General features: G+C 36.0%; 1 protein-coding gene across 4 annotated transcripts in view; it reads left to right on the forward strand.

Moving 5' to 3' along the window:
* CCSER1 (coiled-coil serine rich protein 1) overlaps nucleotides 1-14893 on the forward strand; it is a 1426296-nt gene that overhangs the window by 660141 nt on the left and 751262 nt on the right. The window lies entirely within an intron of this gene.

Consider the following 14893-nt stretch of genomic DNA (forward strand, 5'->3'; position numbering starts at 1 on the left):
ACTTCTGAGGACTCCTAACATATTAGTGAGATATTAGAGAAATTCATAGCATAATTTATAGACTCTTCACAACTAACAATGTTTTCCCTGAAACTTGACCTTTATTTAAACATTGTTTTATGATTAGATTGATGCTGATCATTGGTCCCATGAACATGTTACTGTGGCTTTAGCAGACTTATAAACTAGTACTTAGGAAAAGAGCAGTATAACAGAAAAAAAGGAACATGTGTTACATTACCAAAATGACCTTTTATAAACCTATAAGTAACATATTGTAGTGTCAATTTTATATATTACATAATGAAAGCATTTATTTATTTAAATATAGCCCTTTAGGTACATATTATCTAATAATGCTTTTTTATGTGGCATACAAAAATATCTTTGAATTGATTAAATATCACATATAGATATTTATTGCATAATGGATAAAATAATCAATTTTAACATAACAGTATTTATTACTTTGTCAGAGAGTGCTTATTTTGGATTTGGATAATTAACTCAGAAAAGAGTATTCTTTTTTTCTCAACATTAGTTATGATCAGTTTTAAAATATTCATATACAAGAAATCAGACCTTCATTTGCTAAATTAAATGAAAAAGAAAATGATTACTTTCAAAGACAGTACTACATAGTTACAATTTAAAAAATTTAGTACACCTCCATCTAAAAAAGTCCTATATATTTTTTTTTTCTTTTCTTTATACTTGAATTACTCAAATTGGCTACTTAGTTTCTAAAATTTCTCAGGTAACAAGCAGCATTTGAATTTTGTGTTATTGTAGTTTTCTTATCATCTTGAATACTTAAACAGGAAAAATGTTAACTTATGAAAATATAGTTTATTTTATTAGTTAAAAAGGACTGTAGCTTAGGGGGAAGTATGTAATTGATGATTCAGATATTTTACTTAGAGGAAACATGGTTGGAAAAAAAATTGTCATTCAAACTGGATTTGGAAAATGGATGAGAAGTGCCAATCACATAGGCCAATACAAACCCCTTGCATCTATGGAAAATTTTGGTCCTACTATTTCTGGTCCTGGTAATAAATAACTTGTGACATTTTGTTATGGTGGAGGTTAAATTTTACATTTATGCTCTATTTACATTGAAAATTTCAAAAATGTTTAGAAATCAGTTGAGTTGTATCCATCTATATACTACAGGTTCATAATTTTTAATAATTTAGAACTGATTCAGTTTTCAATTCTTTCTCATGGGTTTCTGATTTCTTGACCACTATTATTATCACTAGCAATTGTATCTACATGTACATTATAGAATGAAATTATATGTAATTGTACCAAGAAAGGCTTTATTCCCAATTAGTAATAAAGAAAGTTTTAAATTTTTTGATTATTTATATTTTTCAGTTAGCCTTATCAGTAGTGAGAGGAGTTGTAAAAGTTAGGGATAGAAAGGGTCTAGAACAAAAGAAATGTTTTTCTTTTCTTTTCTTTCTTTTTTTTTTTTTTTTTTTTTTTGAGACAGTCTTGCTCTGTCACCAGACTGGAGTACAGTGGCATGATCTCAGCTCACTGTGCAACCTCTACCTCCTGGGTTCAAGTGATTCTCCTGCCTCAGCGTCCCGAGAAGCTGGGATCACAGGCACATGCCACCATGCCCAGCTAATTTTTATATTTTTAGTAGAGACGAGGTTTCACCATGTTGGCTAGGCTGAACTTGAACTCCTTACCTCAAATTATCTGCCCACCTTGTTTTCCTAAAGTGCTGGGATTATAGATGTGAGCCACCACTCCGGGCCATAACAAGTTTTTTAGTCATTTAAATACAAGGTTTTTCTTAGTCATTTCTTTTTAGGGCATGGTTTCTCAGCAATAGTGCTAGTAGCGTTTTGTTTTAAGTGTCTGTGCTGTGAATTGTAGGATGTTTAGCAGCATCCCTAGCCTCTCTCCTCTAGATGCCAGTAGCACCTCTACACATTGCCAAATGTCCCATGGGGGCAAAATTGCCTCCAGATGAGAACCACTGCTATAGGGATATTAGATTAAATGTATAGTTCCCAATGAAATGGTATGTTATAGAAAAAGCATCTACTTATAGATAACCATGGCAGGAAAAAAAAGGAAAAACAAAAACAAAAACAAAAAAACTCCTGCACAAGGGAGGCACCTTTCATTGGGCTATTAAATATGTAACTGTACACTATATTTATCTGCTAAGGCTACCAAAACAAAATACCATAGATGGGGCGGCTTAAACAACTAAAGTTTATTTGTCAGAGTTCTGGAGGCTAGAAGTCTGAGACTGGGTGCCAGAGTGATTTGATTGTAGTGAGGGCTCTCTTCCTGGCTTGCAGATGGCCATCTTTTTAGTATGTGCTCACACGGTCTTTCCTTGGTGCATGCACACAGGGAGAGAGAGAGGAGAGAGAGAAAGAGAGATCATGCAAGCCCTCTGATGTCTCTTCTTCTAAAGACACTAATCCCATCATAATGGCCCCACCTCATGGCCTCATCAGAACTCTCATCATCTCCCAAAGGTCCTGTCTCCAAATATCATCACACTGGGAGCCAGGGCTTCAATATATGAATTGTGGAGCAGGAGTAACAATTCCATACATAGCACATACTCTTTGTGCTTCTGACTGTTTAATATTAGCAAGTTCAGTTGTGGAAAACTGGAGAGTTCTACTACATGTTTTTTTCCAGCATTAAATGCACATTTCAAAAATTATCATTCTTTTCTACCCTATAATTTCAAAATTATTGCATTGGCTTAATTATTTTTTATTGCTGAGTGGGTAGATTTCACAAAGCATAAATATACTAAGAAACTGAAGATAATTTTGAGTTAAGATTATATATTGATATTGTTTGGGTAAAATTATTCAGATTATTAACTGCATTTCTAATGTGAATGTATTTTTGTATTTTATAGCCACACTTCCAATTTATTCTTTCTTTTTCTTTTTAAAAAGAAGACAATACGCTGTTTGTACTCTTAGGAACAATTTTTAAAAGTCAAAAATTATTATCCCTGAAATGTTTATACATTATTTACCTTGGTGAGCTTTATTGTTTTCAACAGATCAAGATAAAAATAATCACTTGTAATTGTTTTATTATATCCAAAGGGATATTAAATGTTAGAATATTAGAGCATCCTGGGATTATGTATGTGCGAGGCCAACTAATTGGAGAAAACGAGAAATATATTCTGTAGCCAGAAGTTTGTAGTGTGGTAAACAGAGAGGAAACTAGTTCACAGCATGGAACATCTACTCCCAACTGTTCTATAATAGAATAAAATCTCCTCTGCATTAAATAAGAAATAGACTAAAGAAAAAATTTCTCCTCTTCATCTTCCTGGGGCCTTAGCTTTCTCTACTTGAGGAGAAGAGTGAGTCAATATGGTTATATGGAAAATTGGGATATGAGTTTCTTGTCCTACCTCTAATCTTAATTGCCTATGTGATCAGACTTAGGTATTTTTCTCTGTTTGGGTGTTAGTTTCTTCAACTGTCAGATAATATTATCATATGTTTTGGTCTGTTTTGTGCTATTCTAATAAAATATACACTGGATAATTTATGGTAATCTATAAAAACAGAAATATATTTCTCACAGTTCTAGAGGCTGAGAAGTTCAAGACCAAGGAGCCAGCAGGTTAGGGCCCAGTCTCTCTGCTTCCAAGATGGTGCCTTGAAAGCTGAGGGAAGGAATGCTTGTCCTCACATGACAGAAAGGCAGAAGAGTATGAGTATACTCTCCTGCAAGCCCATTTTATAGCAGCTTTAGTATATTCATGAGAGTGGAAGCCTTCATGATCTAAACATCTCTCCATAGGTGAGACTTTCCAACACTGTTTGGGATTAAGTTTTCAATGCCAGAATTTGGGGGGACATACTCAGACCATAGGACCATAATATTAAAAATATTACATATTTATCAATAGTGAATTTGATAGATTGTAGCATGTTTATATTTATATAACTGTATTATATATTATATATTTTTATAGCTATGTTGCTTATAAAATTATTAAGTGGAGGGAAAAAGCAGATTTTAGAACAGCATATTGTATAACATGATGTGAAAATATATGTTGTATAGAAAGTCTAGAATAATTAATAGTATTTATCTTTGAGAAATTAGAATGTTCAATTTCTGCTTTAATGTGGTAATGTATCATTTTAATAACAAATGTATTACTTGTATAATCAGAAAAACATCAGACTACTTCTTTGGATAATAAATGAAGAATTTTGATGTGTTTAATGGTTTTCATTCGGTGATCAGTGTGTGTTGGGGGAAATAAGAGCAGCAGAGGGATCCTGTGGATTTCCCTTCTCCACCCACTTAATGATAGTAGTCCTCATTTCATTGTTTTTTGCATGTCATTAATTATTACATTATCATTTCAATCAATAAGCAGTTTTTATTTAATGCATATCACTATACTCCATAAGATTTTATTTGATGAAAAACCACAGCTGAGAACAAAATCAAGCAAACAAACCAAAAAACTGAACAAGATGATTGCTAAGAACTACCATGAACTATTAAACAGGGTGGGAAATGAGAACAAAAGCTGTGACACACACCTCAGTGAGAATTATTACACATCATGGTGATTGGAGAGAATATAGCTAATTGAGGGCATGGAAGAGAACCAACATTCAGAATCAAAAATAATAGGAGGACTTTTTTGATAATTAAATGTTCAGATATATATTTTAAAATATAGGTTCTATTTATTTCGTAGAATATATTGGACTTTTTGAATATTAGAAATACATCTCTCTTATCCGACAGAAAGTTTTAGGGATTTTACTAATTTAATTTATTAAGATATTTAAAGCATAGCTATAGATTTAGACCAAAAGTCTAAACATAATAGCTAAAAGTATGCATACTTAAGCATAATGAATTATAATAAAAGGTATTTTAAATATTTGCATCATAAGTTTAATTTATTACACTTAATGATATAAAACAGAGAAATATTTTTCTCACTTCTGAGAAAGTTTAAGTGTCTTTCCCTCAGCTATTTAGTGAAGATTGTGTTGAAGAATGCTACATAATTTTATTGTTCATATGATACTGAAGGACATTGTAAATATTATCCTCAGGTGACTAAAATAAATTAGAGAGATTTGTCATAAATGTTGATGGTGAAGTTCAGCCTTGTGTTTTGGAGGATGGATATGTTCTTGTAAATGATTACTAATCTTATAAGTGGTTTCAAAAATCTTATAAATGGTTTTACACTATGGATGAAGAGTGTGTACCACAGGACATCAGAAATTGAAGAAAGTATATTTGGTGTTTATTAAGAAATTGATTCAAAAAATTTTTTTAAGTAAGTTAGAGTTAACTCACGAATGAAAACATAATAACTTTAGTTAATTCTATGACTGTGAGGAGTAGAATTTAATTGTCCTAATTAAGGTTAGTAGGTGGTGCTGTGAATTTACTCTTTTGATTTGGATGACAATTTACATATACACTTTCAAAAATGTTAAACAGATTTGTGTGGATAATCACACTACCAAATGTAAATTGTCAGCAGTTTGTAATTCTGAACTTTTACAGTTTCTACTATTCAGAATTTTCTCGTCAGACACTTTTGTTTTCTAGCTGATCTGGGTAAAATGTATCAGATACAACTTTTTATGTATATTTCTGTAAAAACATAGGTGTTTTGGCTGGGTTCATTCCTTCCCTCAGCTTTCAAGGCACCATCTTGGAAGCAGAGAGACTGGGCCCTAACCTGCTGGCTCCTTGATCTTGAGCCTGGTGGCTCATGCCTGTAATCCCAGCACGCTGGGAGGCCGAGGTGGGTGAATCATGAGGTCAGGAGTTTGAGACCAGCATGGCCAACATGGTGAAACCCCGTCTGTACTAAAAATACAAAACATTAGCTGGGCATGGTGGCAGGCACCTGTAATCCCAGCTACTGTGGAGGCTGAGGCAGGAGAATCGCTTGACCCAGTAGGCAGAGATTGCAGTGAGCCGAGATCGCAGCATTGCACTCCAGCCTGGGGGACAGAGTGAGACTCCACCTCAAAAAAAAAAAAAAAAAAAGTATTTCTATTTAAAAGGCCAGTTCAAATGGTCACCGTAAAAACAAAATAGAGTTTCTGAAAAAGTAAATTTATTAGCCCTCTGTAAAATAAACACTTTAATACAGCCCTAAATAACATGATTTAAACAAAAATGCAAAACAAAAATACTTAGTATATTTTCCTTCATAATCTTCCTCTGTTTACTAACATTAGAACATCTATACTTTTCAATGCTAGTGAAATTTAACAGTTACCTTCACCACCACATCTTTTTAAGCAGTAAGGGAATACACTGACTGTAGGAATAATATATGACTATTATCAGAGGCAAAAATTTAAAGCATGTCGATAATGAGAGACTCTTTCCTGAGAAGATTTTTTGTGGATCCGAATTCTAACTGTAGGTTACAATTAAGTTTTAAACAACACACACACACACACACACACACACACACACACACAGATTTTTCCCCACACACTTTAAATTTTTTTTCAATTATCACATTTTTTATTACCTATCCTTTAATAAACAATGCATTTTTAAATGGAAGTGTAACTAGAAGATATTTCAGTTATGGAGCTGAAACATTCAAGGATCCCACTACAAATTTTTATTTTAAGAGTTAAGTTTGTGATCTTAAGTCAGACCTTCCAACTAGCTTGAAACTGTGTTTCTAAAATTTGAGGTACTACTTATTAATGTATTCAAATATAGATTCAAAATAAGCAATGAGAGCATAGTTATTGTAAAGACAGAGAAATGGAACTTGAGATATTTAAATTCTGTCAGTTAATAGTAACCATTTGGAGTATTTATTGCATTTAAGATTCAAAACAAAAGAGTAGTGTGTGAACTGTGAGCTATCTACTTTGCGGGGGATGTTTGGACATTTTAGTTTATAATTAAATATTTTACTGAATTTTAATAATATCTTTAAAACTGAACTTTATTTTTTATTTTAAAATGTTAATTTTACTTTTAAAATCAAAGCACAATTAAAAAATAAATGTTGGCCGGGGGCGGTGGCTCAAGCCTGTAATCCCAGCACTTTGGGAGGCCGAGATGGGCGGATCACGAGGTCAGGAGATCGAGACCATCCTGGCTAACACGGTGAAACCCCGTCTCTACTAAGAAATACAAAAAATAGCCGGGCGAGGTGGCGGGCGCCTGTAGTCCCAGCTACTCGGGAGGCTGAGGCCGGAGAATGGCGTGAACCCGGGAGGCGGAGCTTGCAGTGAGCTGAGATCCGGCCACTGCACTCCAGCCTGGGTTACAGAGTGAGACTCTGTCTCAAAAAAATAAATAAATAAATAAATAAATAAATAAATGTTACATCAAGAGCGTGATTTAGTAATTACCTATACTGCATCTTTTGCAGATTCATTTTTTATTAAACAAATATTATATTTATTAAAATTTATTTTTTTACTTTTTGATGTAATAGTACACGCAAAGTTAAAGACAAGTTTTAACTGGCTTCATTTCTTTTTTGGCCATTACTAATATTAATTTAATACAATATTATTATTTAATCCTATGTTTTGGTTTTAGAAGAGGACCGTTAAAAATAAGCTTTTCAGGTGTTCATTATAATAGATACATCATTGAGTTGAACACTTTTTCCTCCTGTAATGTAAATATTAACTCAAGAAAGCCAGCCTTCATTTAAAAAAGATCAAAAACTTATATCCCTTTTCGTGTTATTCAACCTGCTTTGTTCTCACTCAAAGCAAATATTGAAAATTATATTCTTACTTGAGTGTAAGTAAGCATATAAACAATCATGTTTCTCCAGCCTTTCAAGTGTCATTTCCTTGGTTAATTGTAAGGCATGTTCTCGGCTCATTTGTTAACAATTGAATAGCAAAGCATGGGACTGAATAAAGACACTTGAAGAAATGATGATTTTTGAAAAATTGAAGGCAATTGAAAAACTGAAAGTATAGCATTACGTGTAATCAGGTTACTATGCATAATAAAAAAGGGGGAGCTAAAAATAAAAGACTAAGAAATACATATGGCTAACTAGCACTTTATCAGAAATCTAGAGCGAAGAGTAATTTTGATTTGATTTTAAAATACTTTCAGAATTCAAATTGAATAAAATTTTGTGTCCTTGATACTTTAATAACAGAATAATTCCTGCATGATAAGAGAAACATTCTTTGTTCGTGAAAATCATATCATGAATATATCTTAAAAGTAATTCCCCACTTGCTCTACATTCTATTATAATTTATGGTATTATTTCATGCTAGTCATTTTAGAATAGAATATTACAGCTCCATGGATGATTTACATAAAAATGGACAGCTGTAAGTACTTTCAAATCCTCTTTCTTTTTCATATTTAGGAAACATTACGAACAGAAAAGTAATAGATTAGGTATACTTAAACATTATTAAAGTGTCAGGCTACTTTCCTTCTTTTTTCAGGAGAATTAATTGCATATATTCCAGAAAAGGCTTATCTCAGCAGCAATTACTTTCCTAGTCAGCTCTGTGAGGCAGATGTAGAGTGTGAATGTGACAGTATCCTATGATACATAATGGGGATTGCCTCCAGTTTCTTACACACTCCAGTACCCTGATGAAGAGCTGCCAAAAAGATATAATCTTTAATATTCAACGGAATTTGCTGTAGCAATAGTACATATTTGTTAAAGTGTTTATCACAAAGGGTTTTCATATTGCAGTACAGCATGGATGTAAGAAAATAATTGCTGTATGATTTAAATGCCAATAGGAAGGTGTTTTACCTTTAAGACATAAATAGAGTTTAAAATATTTCACCGTATTGTGATCAAATTAGGCATGTAGTTGAAATAAATTTATACGTAAAGTTAAATAGTTGAATATTTTGGACATTTTAAATTTATTATATAAGCTACGTCATACAACTTACAAACTATCTTCTTTATCTTATACTTCTTTTGTTATACCAATCAAGATTCCAGTACTTAGAGTAATTTACCAAACACAACAATTTAAGTAGTTAGTGGGACATAATGATAGCCAAAGACTTAGGAAAAAAATACAAAGCATCTTCCTGAATTATTGTGGAAATTAATAATATGAAGAAGGGGAAATATGTGTTTTTTGTTTGTGCAAGTATAGACTTTCAAAAACAAAATTACAACAAATTTAGTTTAAAGATCTAATTGACTTTTATTAGCAATTTATGAATTGGTGGCATCTCATATAAAGATTTGCAAAAGGTCCTCCTCTGGGCATGGCAAAACAATTGTTTTTGTTTGTTTGTTTTCTTTTTTTTGAGACAGAGTCTCACTCTGTCGCCCAGGCTGGAGTGTAGTGGCGTAATCTCGGCTCACTGCAAACTCCACCTCCCAGGTTCAAGTGATTCTCCTGCATCAGCCTCCCAAGTAGCTGGGACTACAGGCGCCCCGCCACCATGCCTGGCTAATTTTTTTGTATTTTTAGTAGAGACGGGGTTTCATCATATTAGCCAAGATGGTCTTGATCTGCTGACCTCGTGATCTGCCTGCCTTGTCCTCCCAAAGTGCTGGGATTACAGGCATGAGCCACCGTGCTCAGCCCAACAATTGTTTTTTATAAGGTACTTTGAACAGGAACAAGGAAACAAGCTAATACAAAAAGTGGATTGTTGGCACACCCAAGATGGCCGAATAGAAACAGCTCCAGCCTCCAGCTCCCAGCGTGAGTGACACAGAAGAGGGCTGATTTCTGCATTTTCATCTGAGGTACTGGGTTCATCTCACTGGGGAGTGCCGGACAATTGGTGCTGGTCAGCTGATGCAGCCCGACCTGTAAGAGCTGAAGCAGAGCGAAGCATCACCTCACCTGGGAAATGCAAGGGGGAAGGGAATCCCTTTTCCTAGCCAAGGGAAACTGAGACACACAACACCTGGAAAATTGGGTAACTCCCACCCTAATACTGCACTTTACCAAGGGTCTTAGCAAATGACACACCAGAAGATTATATCCCACACCTGGCCTGGAGGGTCGCACGCCCATGGAGCCTCCCTCATTGCTAGCACAGCAGTCTGAGATCTAACTGCAAGGTGGCAAGGAGGCTGGGGGAGGGGCGCCCACCATTGCTGAGGCTTAAGTAGGTAAACAAAGCCACCAGGAAGATTGAACTGGGTGGAGCCCACTGCAGCTCAAGGAGGCCTGCCTGCCTCTGTAGGCTCCTCTTCTGGGGACAGGGTATAGCTAAACAAAAAGCAGCAGAAACCATGGCAGAGGTAAACGCCCCTGTCTGATAGCTTTGAAGAGAGCAGTGGATCTCCCAGCACGGAGGTTGAGATCTGAAAACGGACAGACTGCCTGCTCAGCTGGGTACATGACCCCTGAGTAGCCTAACTGGGAGACATCCCCCACTAGGTGCAGACCTACACCTCACACCTCAGACAGCGGGGTGCACCCCTGAGAGGAAGCTTCCAGAGCGAGAATCAGACAGTAACACTCGCTGTTCATCAATATTCTATCTTCTGCAGCCTCCGCTGCTGATACCCAGGCAAACAGGGTCTGGAGTGGACCTCAAGCAAACTCCAATAGACCTGCAGCTGAGGGTCCTGACTGTTAGAAGGAAAACTAACAAACAGAGAGGACACTCACACCAAAACCACATGAGTACATCACCGTCATCAAAAACCAAAGGCAGATAAAACCACAAAGATGGGGATAAAGCAGTGCAGAAAACCTGGAAATTCAAAAAATCAGAGCGCATCTTCCCCTCCAAAGGAAGGCAGCTCATCGCCAGCAATGGAACAAAGCTGGATGGAGAATGACTTTGATGAGTTGAGAGAAGAAGGCTTCAGTTGATCAAACTTCTCAGAGCTAAAGGAGGAACTACGTAACTAGTGCAAAGGAACTAAAAACCTTGAAAAATGGATGAATGGTAACTAAAATAAACAATGCAGAGAAGACCTTAAAAGAACTGACAGAGGTGAAAACCATAACACAAGAACTATGTGAAAAATGCACAAGCTTCAGTAACCAACTCGATCAACTGGAAGAAAGTATCAGCGATTGAAGATCAAAAGAATGAAATGATGCAAGAAGAGAAGTATGGAGAAAAAAGAGTAAAAAGAAATGAACAAAGCCTCCAAGAAGTATGGGATTATGTGAAAAGACCAAATCTACGTCTAATTGATGTGCCTGAAACTGACGGGGAAAATGGAACCAAGTTGGAAAACACTCTGCAGGATATCATCAAGGAGAATTTCCCCAACCTAGCAAGGCAGGCCAACATTCAAATTTAGGAAATACAGAGAATGCCACAAAGATACTCCTCGAGAAGAGCAACTCTAAGACCCATAATTGTCAGACACACCAAAGTTGAAATGAAGGAAAAAATGTTAAGGGCAGCCAGAGAGAAAGGTCAGGTTGCACACAAAGGGAAGCCCATCAAACTAACAGCAGATCTCTCAGCAGAAACTCTACAAGCCAGAAGAGAGTGGGGGCCAATATTCAACATTCTTAAAGAAAAGAATTTTGAACCCAGAATTTCACATCCAGCCAAACTAAGTATCATAAGTGAAGGAGAAATAAAATCCTTTACAGACTAGCAAATGCTTAGAGATTTTGTCACCACCAGGCCTGCCCTACAAGAGATCCTGAAGGAAGCACTAAACATGGAAAGGAACAACAGGTACCAGCCATTGCAAAAACATGTCAAAATGTAAAGTCCATCGATGCTAGGAAGAAACTGCATCAACTAGCGAGCAAAATAACCAGCTAATATCATAATGACAGAATCAAATTCACACATAACAATATTAACCTTAAATGTAAATGGACTAAATGGTCTAATAAAAAGACACAGACTGGCAAATTGGATAAAGAGCCAAGACCCATCAGTTTGCTCTATTCAGGAGACCTATCTCACATGCAGAGACACACATAGACTCAAAATAAAGGGATGGAGGAAGACCTACCAACCAAATGGAATACAAAAAAAGCAGGGATTGCAATCCTAGTCTCTGAAAAAACAGACTTTAAACCATCAAAGAGCAAAAGAGACAAAGAAGGCCATTACATAATGATAAAGGGATCAATTCATCAGGAAGAGCTAACTATCCTAAATATATATGCACCCAGTACAGGAGCACCCTGTTTCATAAAGCAAGTCCTTAGAGACTTACAAACAGACTTAGACTCCCATACAATAATAATGAGAGACTTTAACACCCCACTGTCAACATTAGACAGATCAACAAGACAGAAAGTTAACAAAGATATCCAAGAATTGAACTCAACTCTGCTCCAAGCGGACCTAATAGACATCTACGGAACTCTCCACCCCAAATCAACAGAATATACATTCTTCTCAGCACCACATCACACTCATTCCAAAACTGACCACATAGTTGAAAGTAAAGCACTCCTCAGCAAAGGTAGAAGAACAGAAATTATAACGAACTGTCTCTGAGACCACAGTGCAGTTAAACTAGAACTCAGGACTAAGAAACTCAATCAAAACTGCTCAACTACATGGAAACTGAATAACCTGCTCCTGAATGACTACTGGATACATAACGAAATGAAGGAAGAAATAAAGATGTTCTTTGAAACCAATGAGAACAAAGATACAAAATACCAGAATCTCTGGGACACATTTAAAGCGGTGTGTAGAGGGAAATTTATAGCACTAAATGCCCACAAGAGAAAGCAGGAAATATCTAAAATTGACACACTAATATCACAATTAAAAGAACTAGAGAAATAAGAGCAAACACATTCAAAAGCTAGCAGAAGGCAAGAAATAACTAAGTTCAGAGCAGAACTGAAGGAAATAGAGACCCAAAAAGCCCTCCAAAAAATCAATGAATCCAGGAGCTGATTTTTTGAAAAGATCAACAAAATTGATAGACCACTAGCAAGACTAATAAAGAAGAAAAGAGAGAAGAATCAAATAGACACAATAAAAAATGATAAAGGGGATATCACCACTGACCCCACAGAAATACAGACTACCATCAGAGAATACTATAAACACCTCTACACAAATAAATAGAAAACCTAGAAGAAATGGATAATTTCCTGGACACTTACAGTCTCCCAAGACTAAACCAGAAAGAAGATGAATCCCTGAATAGACCAATAGCAGGCTCTGAAATTGAGGCAATAATTAATAGCCTACCAACCAAAAAAAGTCCAGGACCAGACGGATTCACAGCCGAATTCTACCAGAGGTACAAGGAGGAGTTGATACCATTCCTTCTGAAACTATTCCAATCAATAGAAAAAGAGGGAATCCTCCCTAACTCATTTTATGAGGCCAACATCATCCTGATACCAAAGCCTGAGAGAGATGCAACAAAAAAAGAGAATTTTAAACCAATATGCCTGATGAACATTGATGCAAAAATCCTCAATAAAGTGCTGGCAAGCTGAATCCAGCAGCATATCAAAAAGCTTATCCACCATGATCAAGTGGGCTTCTTCCCTGGGATGCAAGGCTGGTTCAACATACGCAAATCAATAAATGTAATCCAGCATATAAACAGAACCAAAGACAAAAACTACATGATTATCTCAATAGATGCAGAAAAGGCCTTCAACAAAATTGAACAGCGCTTCATGCTAAAAACTCTCAATAAATTCGGTATTGATGGAATGTATCTCAAAATATTAAGAGCTATTTATGACAAACCCACAGCCGATATCGTACTGAATGGGCAAAAACTGGAAGCATTCCCTTTGAAAACTGGCACAAGACAGGGATGCCCTCTCTCACCACTCCTATTCAACATAGTGTTGGAAGTTCTGGCTAGGACAATCAGGCAAGAGAAAGAAATCAAAGGTATTCAGTTAGGAAAAGAAGAAGTCAAATTGTCCCTGTCTGCAGATGACATGATTGTATATTTAGAAAACCCTATTGTGTCAGCCCAAAATCTCCTTAAGCTGATAAGCAACTTCAGCAATGTCTCAGGATACAAAATCAATATGCAAAAATCACAAGCATTTTTATACACTAGTAACAGAAAATCGGAGAGCCAAATCATGAATGAACTTCCATTCCCAATAGTTTCAAAGATAATAAAATACCTAGGAATCCAACTTACAAGGGATGTAAAGGACCTCTTCAAGGTGAACTACAAACCACTGCTCAGTGAAATCAAAGAGGACACAAACAAATGAACCTTACCATGCTCATGGATAGCAAGAATCAGTATTGTAAAATGGCCATACTGCCCAAAGGTAGTTATAGATTCAATGCCATCCCCGTTAAGCTACCAATGAGTTCCTTCACAGAGTTGGAAAAACTGCTTTAAAAGTTCATATGGAACAAAGAGACCCCACATTGCCAAGACAATCCTAATCCAAAGAACAAAGCTGGAGGCATCCATGGCTACCACTGACTTCAAAACTATACAAAAGGCTACAGTAACCAAGAGCAGCATGGTACTGGTACCAAAACAAGAGACATAGACCAATGGAACAGAACAGAGTCCTCAGAAATAATACCACACACACATCTACAGCCATCTACAGTCTTTGAAGCAAACCTAGAAAAACAAAAGAAATGGGTAAAGGATTCCCTATTTAATAAATGGTGCTGGGAGAATTGGCTAGCCATAAGGTGGAAAGCTGAAAACTGGATCACTTTCATACTCATATATGAAAATTAATTCAAGATGGATTAGAGACTTAAATGTTAGACCTAATACCATAAAAATCCTAGAGGAAAACCTAGAGTAATACCATTCAGGGACATAGGCATGGAGCGAGTTTCATGTCCTAAAAACACCAAAAGCAATGGCAACAAAGCTACAACTGACAAATGGGATCCTGAATTAAACTAAGGCTCCTGCACAGCAAAAACTACCATCAGAGTGAACCAGGCAACCTACTGGAATGGGAGA

The sequence above is a fragment of the Papio anubis genome, chromosome 3 (genome assembly GCF_008728515.1).
Source record: "Papio anubis isolate 15944 chromosome 3, Panubis1.0, whole genome shotgun sequence".
NCBI lineage: Eukaryota > Metazoa > Chordata > Mammalia > Primates > Cercopithecidae > Papio > Papio anubis.